This window comes from Mastomys coucha, unplaced genomic scaffold (genome assembly GCF_008632895.1).
Source record: "Mastomys coucha isolate ucsf_1 unplaced genomic scaffold, UCSF_Mcou_1 pScaffold20, whole genome shotgun sequence".
Classification (NCBI taxonomy): Eukaryota; Metazoa; Chordata; class Mammalia; order Rodentia; family Muridae; genus Mastomys; species Mastomys coucha.
In genome coordinates this window covers 78,513,101-78,528,710 of record NW_022196903.1, presented here as the reverse complement: position 1 = coordinate 78,528,710, position 15,610 = coordinate 78,513,101, and the positions used below count along the sequence as shown (strand labels likewise).

General features: G+C 39.1%; 1 protein-coding gene and 1 pseudogene across 2 annotated transcripts in view; one reads left to right on the top strand and one right to left on the bottom strand.

The window, feature by feature from the left end:
* Positions 1–15,610, top strand: part of Exoc6b (exocyst complex component 6B) — a 472,818-nt gene that overhangs the window by 94,592 nt on the left and 362,616 nt on the right. The window lies entirely within an intron of this gene.
* LOC116099157 lies at positions 9,046–9,453 on the bottom strand (annotated as a pseudogene).

Here is a 15,610-nt window from a genome sequence, read left to right as displayed (position 1 = left end):
AGGGGAAACTGGGAAAGGAGAAATTCGCATGTAAATAAAGAAAATATCTAAAATAAAAAAAAAATATTGCAGAAGGAAGCAACTATAGCAGTGTCCATGGCATTTCAGGGATATAAGCTTTTCAGAAAGCTGTAAGGTCATAAACTCTCCCTTTAGAAAACCTATCATGGACATACACATTTTTCATGTGACCTTTGGGAGTTTCTATATCTCTGAAATATATTCAGTTATATTGTGGGAGCTAGATGATCAAGATCTACTATCAGGATCAGAATCAGTGACATATTCTGAGATATTTCTTTTTTAGTTTCTTTATGTGAAAAGAGCATTGTAGAAAAGGTTGAATAAAGTTATGACTGTCTCTCAGTTCAGTTTCATTTACAGCATCAGCATGTCACAAACACATTGACAAATAGGCTCAAGATGTTTGTAAACTTCGAGTTGCTTAGTGCAGTTATCAGATAGGTGTCTGAGAATAATTTGAGCACACTGCATTTCCTTTTATTTTAATTTTTTGGTTGGCAGTGGCAAACTTGGACAAAATTATATTCATAAATTTTGGCTTAGCTATGATTTTCCCCCTCCCCATAAAATTTTTTCTCACTGTGTAATGTAGACTGGCTTTGAATTTGTGATTCTTCTGACTCAGCCAACTGTGTTCTAAGGTTACAACTTCATGTCAGCAAACCTGGCTTTCCTGTAGCTTTGTCTCTTTGTTCTTTTCTCTCCTTATTCCTGTTACACAGTAGTACAGAGGAAATGGATGACAAAGGAACAACAAAAGATGATTTAATGTTAACTTGAAATGCTGAAGGCTGTAGATGAGAGCTCTGGTGCTGAATGAGAATGATCCCCATAGGCATGTGTTTGGGAACTATTGGGGAAGAATTAGGAGTATGGGGTCATTGGAGGAGGTGTGTCACTGGGAGTGGGCTTTGAGTTTTCAAAATATTTGTTCCATTTCCAATATGCTGTCTACCTTCTACTTGTGGATCAAGATATGAATTTATAGTGGTTGCTCCAGATGCCTCTTAACCATGCCTTCACTCTTCCCTCATAGCCTCCTTTATAAAATGTCTTGGTCATGATGTTGCGATCACAGCACTTAAAACTTCAGCCTACTTAAACTCTGATATTATTCAGTGTAACCTTAAAAGGGTATTTACTTTGAATAATTTACTGTTTTGTGAAGAAATTGTCCCTTTTTCTTTCCTCTTAACCATTGTTATAGCAAAACTGAGGACTTCTAAGTAGGGCTGTTAGCTTTGCACATATTTCTTCCTTTACTGTGTGTGCCTTCCATTCTTCATGGCTGTTAAGGTGATTCATTCCCCCAGTTGGCATCATTGCTTCCAGTTAATCTGGGCTATGTCTTCGTTCTGACAGTTCATCCCTCTTCACTCTTCCCTTATTTTTCAACATGATTAGTGTTTTTTTTCCCATTTCACAATAAGTAGAAAGAATTCAGCAAATGTCTTACTGTCTGAAGTTATGCATTAGTGGTCTTTCTCTAGTGTGTGTGTCCTGTGAAGCCTATGTCACACATGAGAGACATGGGAAATGCAAGTATTTCATCAATGTTAGTAAAGTTTAGGGTTTTTCCCCTACTTAACATGAAAGAGAAAAGTTGTATATACTGGTAGATTGTTGTTTCCTAAAGATTGAGCACATTGAATTGCTTTTAGAGTACTTGAGTCTAAATGATGGAGAGTAGTGAACTGCCATGGCTTATGGTCCTGCTATGTATGATTAGTGTCTACCCTGACGTGTGAGTCAGCAGGATACACTTCCTGCTTCTCTGACCCAAGTCTTAGAGTGCTCTTTAATGTAGGAGTCTAGGCCAGCCTTCACAGACAGATCAAGCAGCACATGAGGCAAAACCCATTTGATTGATTGGTCGTGAGAGTGATTTTAGTTGTGGAAGAGGTAGGAATGGCCACATGTTTCAGAGTGCAGAGTATACATTTTAGAGAAGTGCATATTTTATTTTCTGTCTATGCATGTGTATGAACACATACATGTACATACATATACTTTGAGGTTTATATAAGGGGCTGGGGAGTTTCTGAGCTTCTTTTTCTTTTATTAAGTTTTCATTTTTCTTTTCAAAATTATCAGTGGCAAATTTCTTTTGTCTTCTGTACTTAAGGAATAACTTTAAGAGTACTTCATCTTGTTCTTAGATGTATGGAGTTTGCTCTGCTAGTCTTGGTAACATTCTCCTCCCTGTGTATGCGGTGATGTGTGTGTCGTCTGATCTGAGGACCTTTCCCACCGGGCTGGCTGATTGCATCAGGGAGGCTTTGCCCTTCCTGTGCTCACTGCTGGAAAGCCTTCTAAATTTAGTGCACTCTTGCTGCTCTTATGCCTGTGCTTTCTTCGGGATCTAATTCTGCCATGCAGTCAGTAGGATTCACAGACGGTCAGTCTGTCTGAACCCCAGAGCATTCAGCCCTCTTTCCTGTTTGACCCCATAACCTCTCTCCTGTTTGGCAGTGTGCTGGTGTTGACAGTTCTTTTGGTTCAGCCAAAGGTGAAAGATAATTGCTTGTGGAGTAGCAGCTGGGATGGTATGTGTTTCTGCAGCAAGCATCTAACCCCACCCCCAGGCAAAACTTTGGATCTGGTGCGGATTTCAAAGCATGTGTTAAACTTTATGTGATACTGATTAAAATAGAGGGCTCCAGGGTGAATTGGCAGCCCCACAGCTGCATCAACCAGATGACATACAGAGAAATGGCTCAGGACAAATGGAGGGCTGCCTTCTGCTTGTCTTAGCACCATGCAAGCCTGTGGAAGGAAAGGTGATCCTCAAGTGCCTTGGTATAGCCCAAGGCACAGCTTACTCTTTGGTAGCTCCTTTGTTGTTGGTGGTGTTTTTCTTTTCCTTTTTCCTTGTCTTTAGAAAGCAACAAGAAGAAAAGCTACTTTCTTGTAAGTAATAATTTGCAATTATTTTTTCCTTTAGTTCACTATTAGTGAGAGTCTACACCAATAGACTCTGAGACTCTGAGGTTCAATTTGCATGTTGTGGAGCTGAGATCTGTGAAGTTTATTCTAGAAGAATACAAGCTTTCTATGATAGGTTCAGGTTTTGGTCCAGGGTGTGTTTTTAGAAAGAGTTATGCATCTGTGACATAGGCACAGCTCAACATTTCCTGAAAGTCAACCTAGAAACAGTAGTGGTTTAGATTACCTTTACTGAGAAATCTCTGATTTCATGACAGGTTAAGATAAACAGTTTTTTAGAGGGAATATGGCTTTTTGTTTGTTTTTTGTTTTGTTTTCCCCTAGGAAAACAGAAAGATCAGGAAACTTAGAGGAGTAAGGATGAATATCCTTATCAAAAACTCCAAACCAGGGGCTGGAGAGATGTCTCAATGGTTAAGAATGCACACAGTTCTTGGCCAAGGAGCCTGAGTTCAGTTCCCAGCACCCATACTGGGCAATTCCTAGCTACCTATAACTTCATCTCTAGGGGGACCTGACACCTCTGTTTCTGAGAGCATTGTTCTCATGTGCAATATTTGTGCATGCATGTGCACACGAATGTATACAACACACACACACACACACACACACACACACACACACAGAGTCAGTTGTGCAACTTGAGAAATCATTGTAAGATGATGTTATTGGCTGGACTGCATTTGAAGTAGGAGGTGAGGCTTCAGCAATTCCACAGGCAAAGAAAGCATCATTAGATATACAGAGGATCCTCATTGTAAAAACCAAAAGCTTTTATTATTCACAACTTACTTTTACAAAAATCTCTTTTCTAAGTCTTAAGCATAAGGATCCATTCAAACTCCCAGGGAAGATGTTGTTGACTTTGTGTTTTCTGTTTCTTTTTGTACCTCAGACTGCTTCTTTTCTACCTCTTCTGTCTTTCCCCTCTTTTTTCTCGTTTTATGAAATTGGAGCAAGTAATATGCTGGGAATGGGAAGAGGAAAAGCTAGCCCTTTATATGACATTTTTGAACTTTTATTGTATTTTACTACAGCTATTTTACTAAAAAGCATATTTTTGACATACAAATTTTAAGGTGTGGTTTGGGGTTGAGTGAGTAGATAATCAGCTTTTCTTGCCCCTACTATATGGATTTTGTTAGATAGGACCTGGACCTGTCTCAGGGTACAAGCAGTGACTTTATGGATCCTAAGATCCCACTTAGCTTCCTCTTCCATAGAATATTCTGTATGTAGAGAAAAATATATCTTGAATGCAATCAGCTCCTGAATCATAGCAAATCTCCTTCTTTCTAAGGATCAATTTTAAAGAGTGCCATGTGGGTAGTTTATCAGTAGAAGCTTCAAATACTGTGAGGCAGTTTTAATTAAAGAGAGAGGGAAAGATACTATGCATTTCTTTGTGTAGTGAGGTTTATAAAAGAGAAATAAAATGGAATTTGGAACTTGTCAGTAAACATGATGTATTCTCCTTACTTAACACTTTGACCTCCCTACCTGCTTTATGCATGGAGAGTACCCTAGTTCAATTCCTCTTAGTGCCTTCACACATTAACACAGAGCATCCTGATTTTTGACTTTATTCTTTCAGCCAGAAAACCTATTTGAGGATAAGTTGAAAACAACTCATTATTGGATGATAGTATTTGCTAAGGTAACAGTGTAGCAGAAAAGTTAATGTTTGCCTTGTAAAGTACTCACTTCTTTAATACTCTGGCTGAATACTTAAAAAGTACGGGTGCTGGTGTTTTCTAGTGACTGTTTAATTGGCTGATGCTCATAATCTGCTCACAAGCTAAATTTTATAGCATTTAATGCTTCTTCCTCTTTAGAAGGCAACATCTGATGAGAAATACCCATTTATTAAGTTAATAGACATATAGTTTAATAATAATTTTTTATGTTTTTCACAGTATCTGATTAGTATAGCAAATTACTAAATAGTATATATGTATCTTTATCTTCATCTCTCTATATAGATCTATTTCCATCTCTATATTTCTACATTTCTACAGCCACCACTCTAGTTGTTGGGGGACTCACACGGGGGACCACACTGAGCTGCTCATCTTCTCTATCTAAATCTCTATATATGTCTGTCTTTATATCTCTTTCTACACATATCTGTCTGTATCTCTTTATATATTGCTAGCCTTATCTTCATATGTATCTATCCATCTGTATTTCTATAGCTCTATATCTGTATCTCTGTATCTATCTTGATCTCCATTTCTATCTATGTATATCTATATTTGTGAAGTATTTCAAGGCTAGGGGGATGGCACAATTGGTGAAGCACTTGGAGGACCTGAGCTTGGATCTCCAGAACTCACTTAAGTTTGGGGGCCTTGTTTTGTGGCACTGGGATCCCAGTGATGGTGAAATGGGAAGCAGAGACAGCCAGATCCCTGGAAGCCCAGGGGCCAGATAGCCTGGTTCAAGTGCCAATATCCAGGTCAGTAAAAGGCCTGGTTTCAAACAAAATGTGGAGGGCTCCTGAGAACATACACCTGAAGTTGTCCTTTGATCATTGTTTGTGTCATGTGTATTTGTACACATGGTAAATGTGTATGCACATGCATGCACATGTGTGTGTGTGCATGGACACACACCTGGAATATTTACAACTTCAGTATCTAAGGTTTTGTGTATTTTACATTTATTTATGAAGTAAATGAAGTAAAGAGGCCGGGTTGGATGCTTTCCTTATTCTTTGTGCAGTTAGTGTCTTTGAGCTAGCTCTTCTTTACACAGGTAGCTGAGGAATATAGTGTTCCACTATTTTGTTGCAGGACTGGAACTGTTTGAAATCATTTATTTCCTTCTTTCCTTCCACCTTTCCATCTGAAATGCTGCCCCACTGCTTGTTACCCCTCATAGAGTCCCTCCCACCATTCCCTCTCCCCTTTTCCTCTGAGAGAGTGCCCCCTGCCATAATTCCCCAACCTTGGCACACCAAGTCTCTGCAATATTAGGCACATCCTCACCCACTGAGGCAAGACAAGGCAGCCCCATTAGGGGAATGGATTCCACACTTAGGCTACTGCTTTAGGGACAGCCACCGCTCTAGTTGATTGGGGGACCCACTTAGCTGCACATCTGCTATCTATGTACCAGGGGTGGGGGGAGGGCTTGGTCTAACCTGTGTATGCTCTTTGGTTGGTGTCTCAGTCTCTGACTCCCAGAACTCTAGGTTAGTTGACTCTGTTGGTCTTCTTGTGGAGTTCCTTTACCCGTCAGGGCCTGCAATCCTTCCTTCAACTCTTCCATAAGAGTCCCGACCTCTGTCCAATGTTTAGCTGTGAGTATCTGCATCTGTTTCAGTCGCTGCTGGGTAGAGCCTCTCAGGACAGTTGGCTGGGCTCCTGTCTGCAAGCATATCAGAGTGTCATTAGTAGTGTCAGGGGTCTCAAGTTGGGCCTGTTATTGTTTGGTTGTTCTTTCAGTCTCTGCTCTATACTTGTCCCTGAATTTCTTTTAGACAGGACAAATTTTGGGCTGAAAGTTTTGTGGGTAGATTGATGGCCTTATTCCTCCACTGGGGGTCCTGCCTGGCTACAGGAGGTGGCCTCTTCAGATTCCATGTCTCTACTTGATGATGTCCGCATTTTGACTAAGGTCACCTTCATTGACTCCTGGGAGCCTTCTCCATCCTAGGTCTCTGATACTTCCTAGAGATTTCCTCCCAGGTCCTCAACTCCAGGCACTTGCCGATTTAGTCTTAGTAATTCTTAAAAGTGACTTATTTTATGGTAGTGTTTTTGAAGTACATTTGGTTAAGCATCTGTAAATATTTTTAATTTTATTCTTTATATTTCTTTGTTTATAACTTTTCTGAATCAAAGGAGTAGAAACTGTAGAATACTCAGTTCCCTCAATTTCTTAAGGTCCCATCCCTAAGCAAGGATGTTATCTTTGTGTTTCATGCTGGAGTGTGGAATTTGCGGGTAAGTTGCCAGGGACAGGAAGTGCATAGGAAATGCCGCTGAGAAGCTAGTCAGCATGTATGTGTTGGAACCCACAAGGATGGACTGAAACCATTTCCATTTGCTGCCTCTGACCTTGAGGATATGGGAATGCTGAAGGAGAAGCTGGCACCTTTATTGTGACCCAGGATTTAGGGGAAGGTAAAGAAATTGTATGTCTGGCTGTTGCCTCATTCTACAGACTTAGATGGCAGATGAATGTGTCCTCTGTGAACTACAGAATGGTTGTTACTATACTGTGCTCTCTAAATCTAGTACAGGAAAGTCTCTTTTATGCCCCACCTTTATTAGGAATGTATCGGGAAAGGAATTCTGTGAAATAGAGTTCATATAGTCAAGTTGCCATATTGTAGTTGCATGCCTGTCAACTCAAGACTTTCTAGTAGGGGTTGAAACTTCAGCCTGTGGGTGAGATATCTGTATAGAGATTTTTTTTTTTTTCGAGACAGGGTTTCTCTGTGTAGCCCTGGCTGTCCTAGAACTCACTCTGTAGACCAGGGTGGCCTCGAACTCAAAAATCCACCTTCCTCTGCCTCCCAAATGCTTGGATTAAAGGCGTGCGCCACCACTGCCCAGTGATATTTTTGTAGTTAAAAATTTCATGTATGAATGTATGTATGTGTGTATATATGTGTGTGTATGTATGTATATATGTATGTATGTATGTATGTATGTATGTATGTATGTATTTATTTGTGAGGTAGATCAATGGTTTTGCTACCTTGCCTTTTAAAGTAGAAAGTAACTATGCTGAGCAAAAGTAACTTATTTGGGCAGGCCAGCTTAGAATTTTGTTGCTTAATTAGCTTGCACTTAAGCTATAATAACCCTCCTTTGCCCTCCTGCTGTGGAGAATTCCACTTTATACATGGCTGAGACACACAGCGGGAAGGAGATGCTAAGCAATACTGCACTGAATGTTTCAGGTGTGCATTGGGCAGATTGTCCTTAACTGTGCAAGAATCTCTTCTTCTAAAATGATTTTATTATTTTTAATTATGTGTTTCTGTCTTTGTCTGTTTCTGGGAGGAAGAGAGAATGGAGGCAGAGTTAAAGGTGGTTGTGAGCTGTCTGGTATGGGTGCTGAGAACCTAACTTGGATCTTTTGCAAGAAGAGTACTTGTTCTTAGCTGCTGAGCCATTTCCCCAGTGTCTCGAAATGGGTTAACAATTCAGGTTGGTGTAAAAAAATACCCAAATGGTCTTGCCCATCAGATCAAAGCAAGGTACAGAATATTCTGAGGCACATAGTCTATTATTTTTGAATTTTTGTAGAATTACATTTTTGCTACATATTCTATACTGATTTCTTCTGCCTTATTTCCTCATGTCCCTACTTGTCTTTCATGCTGTCTTTTACTAAATAAATTCCTTGGACTCCAATTTTAGTTTCAGGTCCTGTGTCTGCTGAAACTTAAGACTGTCAACATCAGTGAAAAGTTTGGACTTAGTCTCTGTACATACTTGGCAATGAAGTGGATTTTCTAGTAGAGCCAAGACAGTTATACTTATATTAGCTTGTAACTCTTCCCACCCACAGAAGTTACTACCCCATCCTCTCCCTTTCCTAAAGGGTTCGCATAGTTGACCATCTCTTGGGTCTTCTTTGTTGGTCATTTTTGGTGACTTTTAGGAACTAGTCAAATTATTCCAGGAAAGAACCTGTGGGTTTTTCTTGCTTGCCTCCAGCATCTTAAGGATTCTAAGTGAGAGAAAAGATGAAGAATTTTAGCATTCAGTATGTAACCTTGTGTTCCTTGCCTCAGTTATGCCAGAACAGCCTGTGGTCAAACTCATTTATTTTATCTGTCTGTCTGTCTGTCTGTCTGTCTGTCTGTCTGTCTGTCTTCTCTGAAGCCTTTTGCAGTGGTAAAAGAGGAACAGCGGTTGCTTGACTGGTGTGAGGTGGAATCTCAAGGTTGTTTTGATTTGCATTTCCCTGCTGACTAAGATGTTAAACATTTCTTTAGGTGCTTCTCAGCCATTAGATATTTCTTAGCTGAGAATTCTTTGTTTAGCTCTGTACCCCATTTTTTGGGCAGTTTTTGTGATTTTTATTCGAACACAAAACATGCACACAAGCCATCTATTTATTTTCTTCACTGTGTAGTCTGGCGTTGGGATTGGTGACTCTGATGGCCAGCTGTGCTGCTCTTTCTACGATGGCTTTTTGGTTCTTAAAGGACACATTGTGAGCAATCTCAGCACAGTAAGATTTGTTACACATCAGTAGCACTTCCAGCTCCTTGACATTGTGGACCAGGAAATTCTGGAAGCCGCTAGGCAGCATGGGCTTGGCTTTCTTGTTGCTCCCATAACCAATGTTGGGCGTCAGGATCTGGCCCTTGAATCTTCTCCGCACCCTGTTGTCAGTGCCCCTGGGTTTCCGACAGTTTTGCTTAATTTTCACGTATTGGTCTGACTGGTGCCTGAAGAACTTCTTGGTCCTCTTTTTGATGATCTTGAGCTTCACCAGAGGTCAGAGGGCAGCCATGATGCCGCAAAACAGATGGCAGCCATCTCGTAGGCAGCGCCGAGGAAGAAGGAAGAAGGAAGAGCCCCATTTTTAATAGGGTTATTTGGTTCTCTGGAGTCTAACTTCTTGAGTTCTTTGTATATATTGGATATTCAACCATGATTCTTTTACTTGTCTGACTTCAAAGACAGAGGCTACCTAAGGAAATCCACTTCTGCAGATTTCAGGCTTCATTTCTGATTGAACTCAAAAGAAAAACTTTGGGCTAGGCTAGAATGTTGAAAACCAGTTAAGTGGTTTTCTCTGTCTGGAGAAAATTGGAAAAAGGAATTATTAACCCCAGTAAATGTAGTTGATGGAAATGCTGACAGATGGGCCCTTGTTTGATGCAAGGCGAAGTCAGTTGATATCAGATGTGTTAGAAGAACTGCTCTGTGCACAAGTAGTATCTGGTCAGCCTTGTCACATGCAAATAAACCTTTTACAAATGCTAAGTGATTTCAATAAAAAACATTTATTCGTCCTTCTTATTAAGCCAGATTCTTGTTTCTGGTTTCCTGTATGAAACAACAGTTTTTGATTGTCTCAAAAAGTAAAACATGTTCTGTGTGGATCAAGCTGCTGAAATGCCTTTAGGCATTGTTTATGAGTCTGCAATCTTTATTTTCAGAGAGAAAGGAATACCCTAATATTTTCCATATTTCATAAATCTGTCCCACGTTGCAATTCAAAGCTGTGTGTGTTTTCGTTAGAAGATACTTCTGGTTGTACTTAGAGCAGAAAAGCTGCCTAAGAATGTTAAGGACTGTTTGGGTGTTGGTAGCAGACTCCCCTAAAGGGGATTTAGTGTTGGTTAAAAGTGCTTTTCATTTTTTTGGCTCAAGAAAGTCAGGGAAGGTACTCTGACAGTCAGAAGTAGTGTAGCCATTCCTTGATGCGTTTGCCTCAGTGAGTTTCTTAGAGACCAGCCTGCCCTCTGGGCACACTTGCTAGTTTACCATTTCAGACTCCACTGCTAAGTAGCATAGAGTGTGCCTGTGTGGTGGTCAGAGAAGAGGGAAGTTGATTTTTGTCTGCTACAAATGAGACTCTCCCTGGAGATTCAGCAAAAGTAATCTGAGTTGGAGATCAAAGTTTACTATTTTCTTCCTAATATTTCATTTTGAAAAATTTTGAACATATGGAAAAATTGTATGATCAATATGCACATTTATTTACCACCTACATTCTATAATTAACATCTTATAATACTTGCCTTATTTTAGATCTACCATCTATCAACCCATTGCATCTTTTTGTATGAATTTCAAAGTAAATTTGAGACATCTGTACACTTTACCTCTAAGCACTTCCGCATGCACAGCATTAGAGCTTAGTATTTGTTTGATCATTTTTTCTTTTAAGATTAAATTGAAAACCACAATATGTACAAATCTGAAGTGAGCTTTTGAGAAACGTATACACCTGCTTAACCTAAACCTATATTAAGACACTGAACTTAAACCATCACTCTGGAAAGTTTTTCTCTACAGTTCTCTTCCCAGGGGCAGCTAATGTTCTGATTTCCTCCAGCATAGATTAGTTCTGCCTGTTATAGAGCTTCATATAAATGGAACCCAATGGTTATGTATGCTTTATATAAGGCTTCTTTCATCCAGCAATAAGATGTTTGAAGGGTATCTTTGTTGCTAGAGGTTTAGTAGTTAATTCCTTAACAGTGAAAAGTAGATTTGCTTGTATGAATTTAACATTTTAAAAACTTCATTCTTCTATTGACCCATACTTGGAATGTTCTGGATTTTGGCCATTTTGAGTACATCTTCTTTCAACATCTATCAAGACTTTTTGTTGGCACGTGCTTTATTTCTTGAATAAATATATGCAGAAGTAAAAATCTGAGTCGGAATTCTATGAGATACAGTGGGGTAATTTTACAGAGTGTTTGCAGCATTTTTCTGCTTCTTCAGTTGGTCCCTGAGAGCTTTAGTTGGTCTGCTTTCTTGCCAGTATCATTGCTGTTTTAGTTATTTCAGTGACTTGAGTGCTTTTCTTATGCTTTACTTATTTGGTTTTGTTTTGTTTACTGTGGAAAATGAATGAAAGCTGAAAGAAACCTGAAAAGAAACTTCAGTGGCTGAAATTGTAAATTTTATGTTTAATTATTAGATAAGGATGAAGTAAACCGTAAAGGAAACAACATCAGGGCAAATGGAGGAAGGGACGTAAGACTTGACCACAGGGAAACCCAGGTTGCAGGCACCAGGCTGATTCAGCTTTTACAGCCTTAACCTGGTGCTGAGGATGGATGGGCCTTGGGTCCTCCCTGAGCCATCATCTCCCAGGCCCCAGTATTTGTTTTTTAAGCCTGTCATTTTGACCATTTTGACCAGGGTGAGGTAGAATCTCAATGTAGTTTTAATTTACATCACAGATGACTAGTAAGTTCAAACATTTTTCTTCATTTGTTTTACTGGGCATTTGTGTTTCATCTCCTGAGAACTGTGTGTTCATTTCATTAGCCCATTTTTTTAGATAGAGTTGGTTTTTTTTTTTTTTTTTTTTTTTTTTTTGTTGTTGTTGTTTTTCTTGTTTTTCGAGACAGGGTTTCTCCATGTAGCTCTGGCTGTCCTGGAACTCACTCTGTAGACCAGGCTGGCTTCGAACTCAGAAATCCACCTGCCTCTGCCTCCCAAGCGCTGGGATTAAAGGCATGCGCCACCACTGCCCAACAAGTTGTTTGTTTTTTGTTACTAGATTTTTGGATTTTTTTGTAGATTCTAGATACCAACCCTTTGTCTAATAAATACATATAGCGAAGACTTTCTTCTGTGTTTGTAGGTTGCTTCTTATTCAATTAGCTGTTTCCTTTGCTATGCAGAAGCCATTTAATTTCATGAAGTTCCCATTTGTCCTTTGTTGACATTTCTGAGCAGCTATGGCCTGGTTAGCAGTCCTTATCTGTGTCTCTGTTTTGAAGTGTTTTTCCTCTAAGTTCCAGAGTTACAGTCTTATGATAAGGTCCTTGACGAACATGATGATTTTGTATAGGTGAGAGATAGGTATGTGCTTTCATTCTTTTGCACATAAATCCCTAGTTTTTCTAACACCATTTGTTGATAAAATATTTTTTCTCTAGCATATATTTTTTGTCAAAAACTGAATGCTTATAAATGGATACGTTTATATCTGGGTCTGCTAGTCAATTCTGTTGGTCTATATGTCTTTGTGCCAATCTATGTTAATTCTCAAAACAGCTACGTTCATTGTAGTTGCCCCTGTCACACATCAGCATCCCATGGGCATCATACTGTAACCATTGCATAGAAGTTCTCAATGTTCCTAATCTGTGACCCTGTAAAGTTCCTCATGTTGTGGTGACTCCTGTCCATAAAATTATTCTCATTGCTACTTCATAACTAATTTTGCTACTGTTATGAATTGTAATGTAAATATCTGAGTTTTCCAATGGTGCATACCTTGTGTTTGACCATGACTCCTACCTCCCAACAGGGGTCAAGACACACAGGTTGAGAACTACTGTCATAGACTGTCATATACAATTCCTATTTGTCTTTTAAGTCTTTGAATCCAAAATATAAAACCTGAAGTATTACATACTTTCAAATTTATGATGAGTAAATGAATCTCTTGATAAGAAAGCCATGATGAGTACTTGCTTTCATACTCTGACATATTCCTGAAATTCTAATGTGTATACAAATAGGATCATTGAATAATGAATGAAAACATTTATCAGGTGGAGAGGGTTAATGTCTAAGATAATATATTTTTGAGCAAATTTATAAAATATAATTTAGGACATTTAATGATTAAAAACAAAGAAACAAACAATAAACAAACATACATCAATAACACCTAGTTCCATGCTTCAGAATTTAGAAATGTAACTGAGAATATAGCTGGTAAGTAGCCCCCCCCCCCCAAGCCATGCTCATGGATTGCCTAAGACAGCAGTCACAACAGTATTTTAGTTTTCATTTGTTAAAAAGCAATATCAGAACTAAAAATACATCTGTTGCCAGAGGCATGCACCACATAAAATGACAGCACTCAGTCCATTCTCTCTATTAGCCATGAAATAACAGGCCTAATTTCAGTACATAAAGTCATTTCTAAACAGGGTATTAAAAAAAGCCTAGTGCAGTCTGTCTGAGAAGGCTTTTAATCTTGCTAGCCATGATGACTGGTTAATTCCTAGAATCAAAGTCTTGACCAGAGTCCTTTTTCCCACTAAGAGTTGGGCAGAACACATGGCAAATAAAAAAGGTGCTAGCAAAAGGCCCCTGAGCCACAGTAAACACAATGGAAATAACATTTGAAAACAGTAACCTCCCCAGCTGGATAGGAAGTACTGTGGTTCCAGCCATCTGCTCCTTCTTCCTAGGATTCCTTTTTCACAAATGGTTAGAAAGACCTTGATTCCATCCAAGAAATAAAATTGTGGGAGTTGAGAATCACAGTTTAAAGAGGATAAAACTCAGACTACCTAAAAATGTACAAACATGTTGGGATGCTCATGTAACCTCCACTTCATTTTTCCTGTTTTCATTTTCTTTTCTTTTCTTTCTTTTTTTTTTTGACTGTTTTCATTTTTTAATTACAGTTCCTTCCATGAGAAAACTTAGCAAGAAACTTCTTGAAAGAAAGCATGTTTTAACTGAATTTTTGAAAGGGAAGAAGATTCATTCACTCATAGAATGAGTGATCATTCTTGGTCGTAGGGAGTACAAAGGAAGTATTAGGAGAACTATTTATTAAATCAATAAGTTTTCAAAGTTTTCTGGTGACAAAGTGGCTAAGATTCATATTTGAGTCTATTTGGTTCTATCTTAATAAATATAACTAAGAATACCACAACAGAAAAAAAAATCACTCTCACCTTCACATGTAAAGAATAGCTGTAGATGGGCATGGTGGTGTACACCTTTAATGGTATACATGGGAAGCAGAGGCAGGCAGAGTTCATGGGCTGCCTGGTCTACCAAGTGAATTCCAGGACAGCCAGGGCTACACACAGAGCCCTTGTTTCCCCTCCTCCCGCTAAAGATGAACATTATGAAGCTGTTCTATGACTTTGAGAAAGTTTCGCATGTACTTATTTTGTATGTATGTGTTTGTATATAGACATATACATGCTATATTGGACTGTGGACATCAGAGGATAACCCATGGGAGTTGCTTTTCCATTGTTGGGTTACAGGGATTGAACTCAGGTGGTCAGGCTTAGTGGCAGGAAACTTTTATTAACAGAGCCGTCTGGCTGGTCTTATTTATTCTATGGTATTCATTTATATACTAGGTCTCAAGATTTCATGTAACTATTGAAAAGTATTTTTTTAAACTAATATTCTTTCTTTCATCAAAAAACACTTACTATAGTTCTCATGTAATTCTAGTGTTCCATGGAATGACATTTGAAAATCAGAGGAATGTTTTTCTGTTCCAATTTATAACTAGTTTATTGTTCTTAGAAGTTTTTGTTTGTTTGTTTTTTGTTTTTTTGTTTTTTGTTTTGGTGGAGAGCGTATCTCTGTGTAGCCTTGGTTATCCTGGAACTCACTCTGTATATAAATCAGGCTGGCCTCAGAGGTCTGCCTGCCTCTGTGTCCTGAATGCTGGGATTAAAGGTATGCACCCCCAGCTCCCTGCCTATTTTTAGAATATCAAACTTTAAAAAAAATGAGCAATCCTGTATGGTGTGGTTAAGAGCTTACATATACTCCACAAGAAGGAGGCACGGGGGGGGGGGACAGTGAGGGGACACATAGATAGGAGAGACCAGAGACAGACATGCAGAGAAAAAAAATAACAGAGATATAGAGACAGACAAACAGACAAAGAGAGAGAGAGAGGGAGAGAGAGAGAGAGAGAGAGAGAAAGAGAGAGAGAGAGAGAAAGAGAGAGAGAAAGAGAGAAAGAGAAAGAGAGAGAGACAATGAGAGAGAGAGACAGAGACAGAGAGACAGAGACAGAGAGAGAAAGAGATACAGACAGGAAGACAGAGAGAGAGATGTGGAACAAGTGGACTGTGCCACTAGACAGAAAAACTGGTAAGTAAGGTTTAGTGAGTCCAAGCTTCCTAAGTCTCAGAATTGAGAACTAAAGGAGTGGGGCAAACTCCCTACCTAATTTTGTATGCTTGGAACACATAACC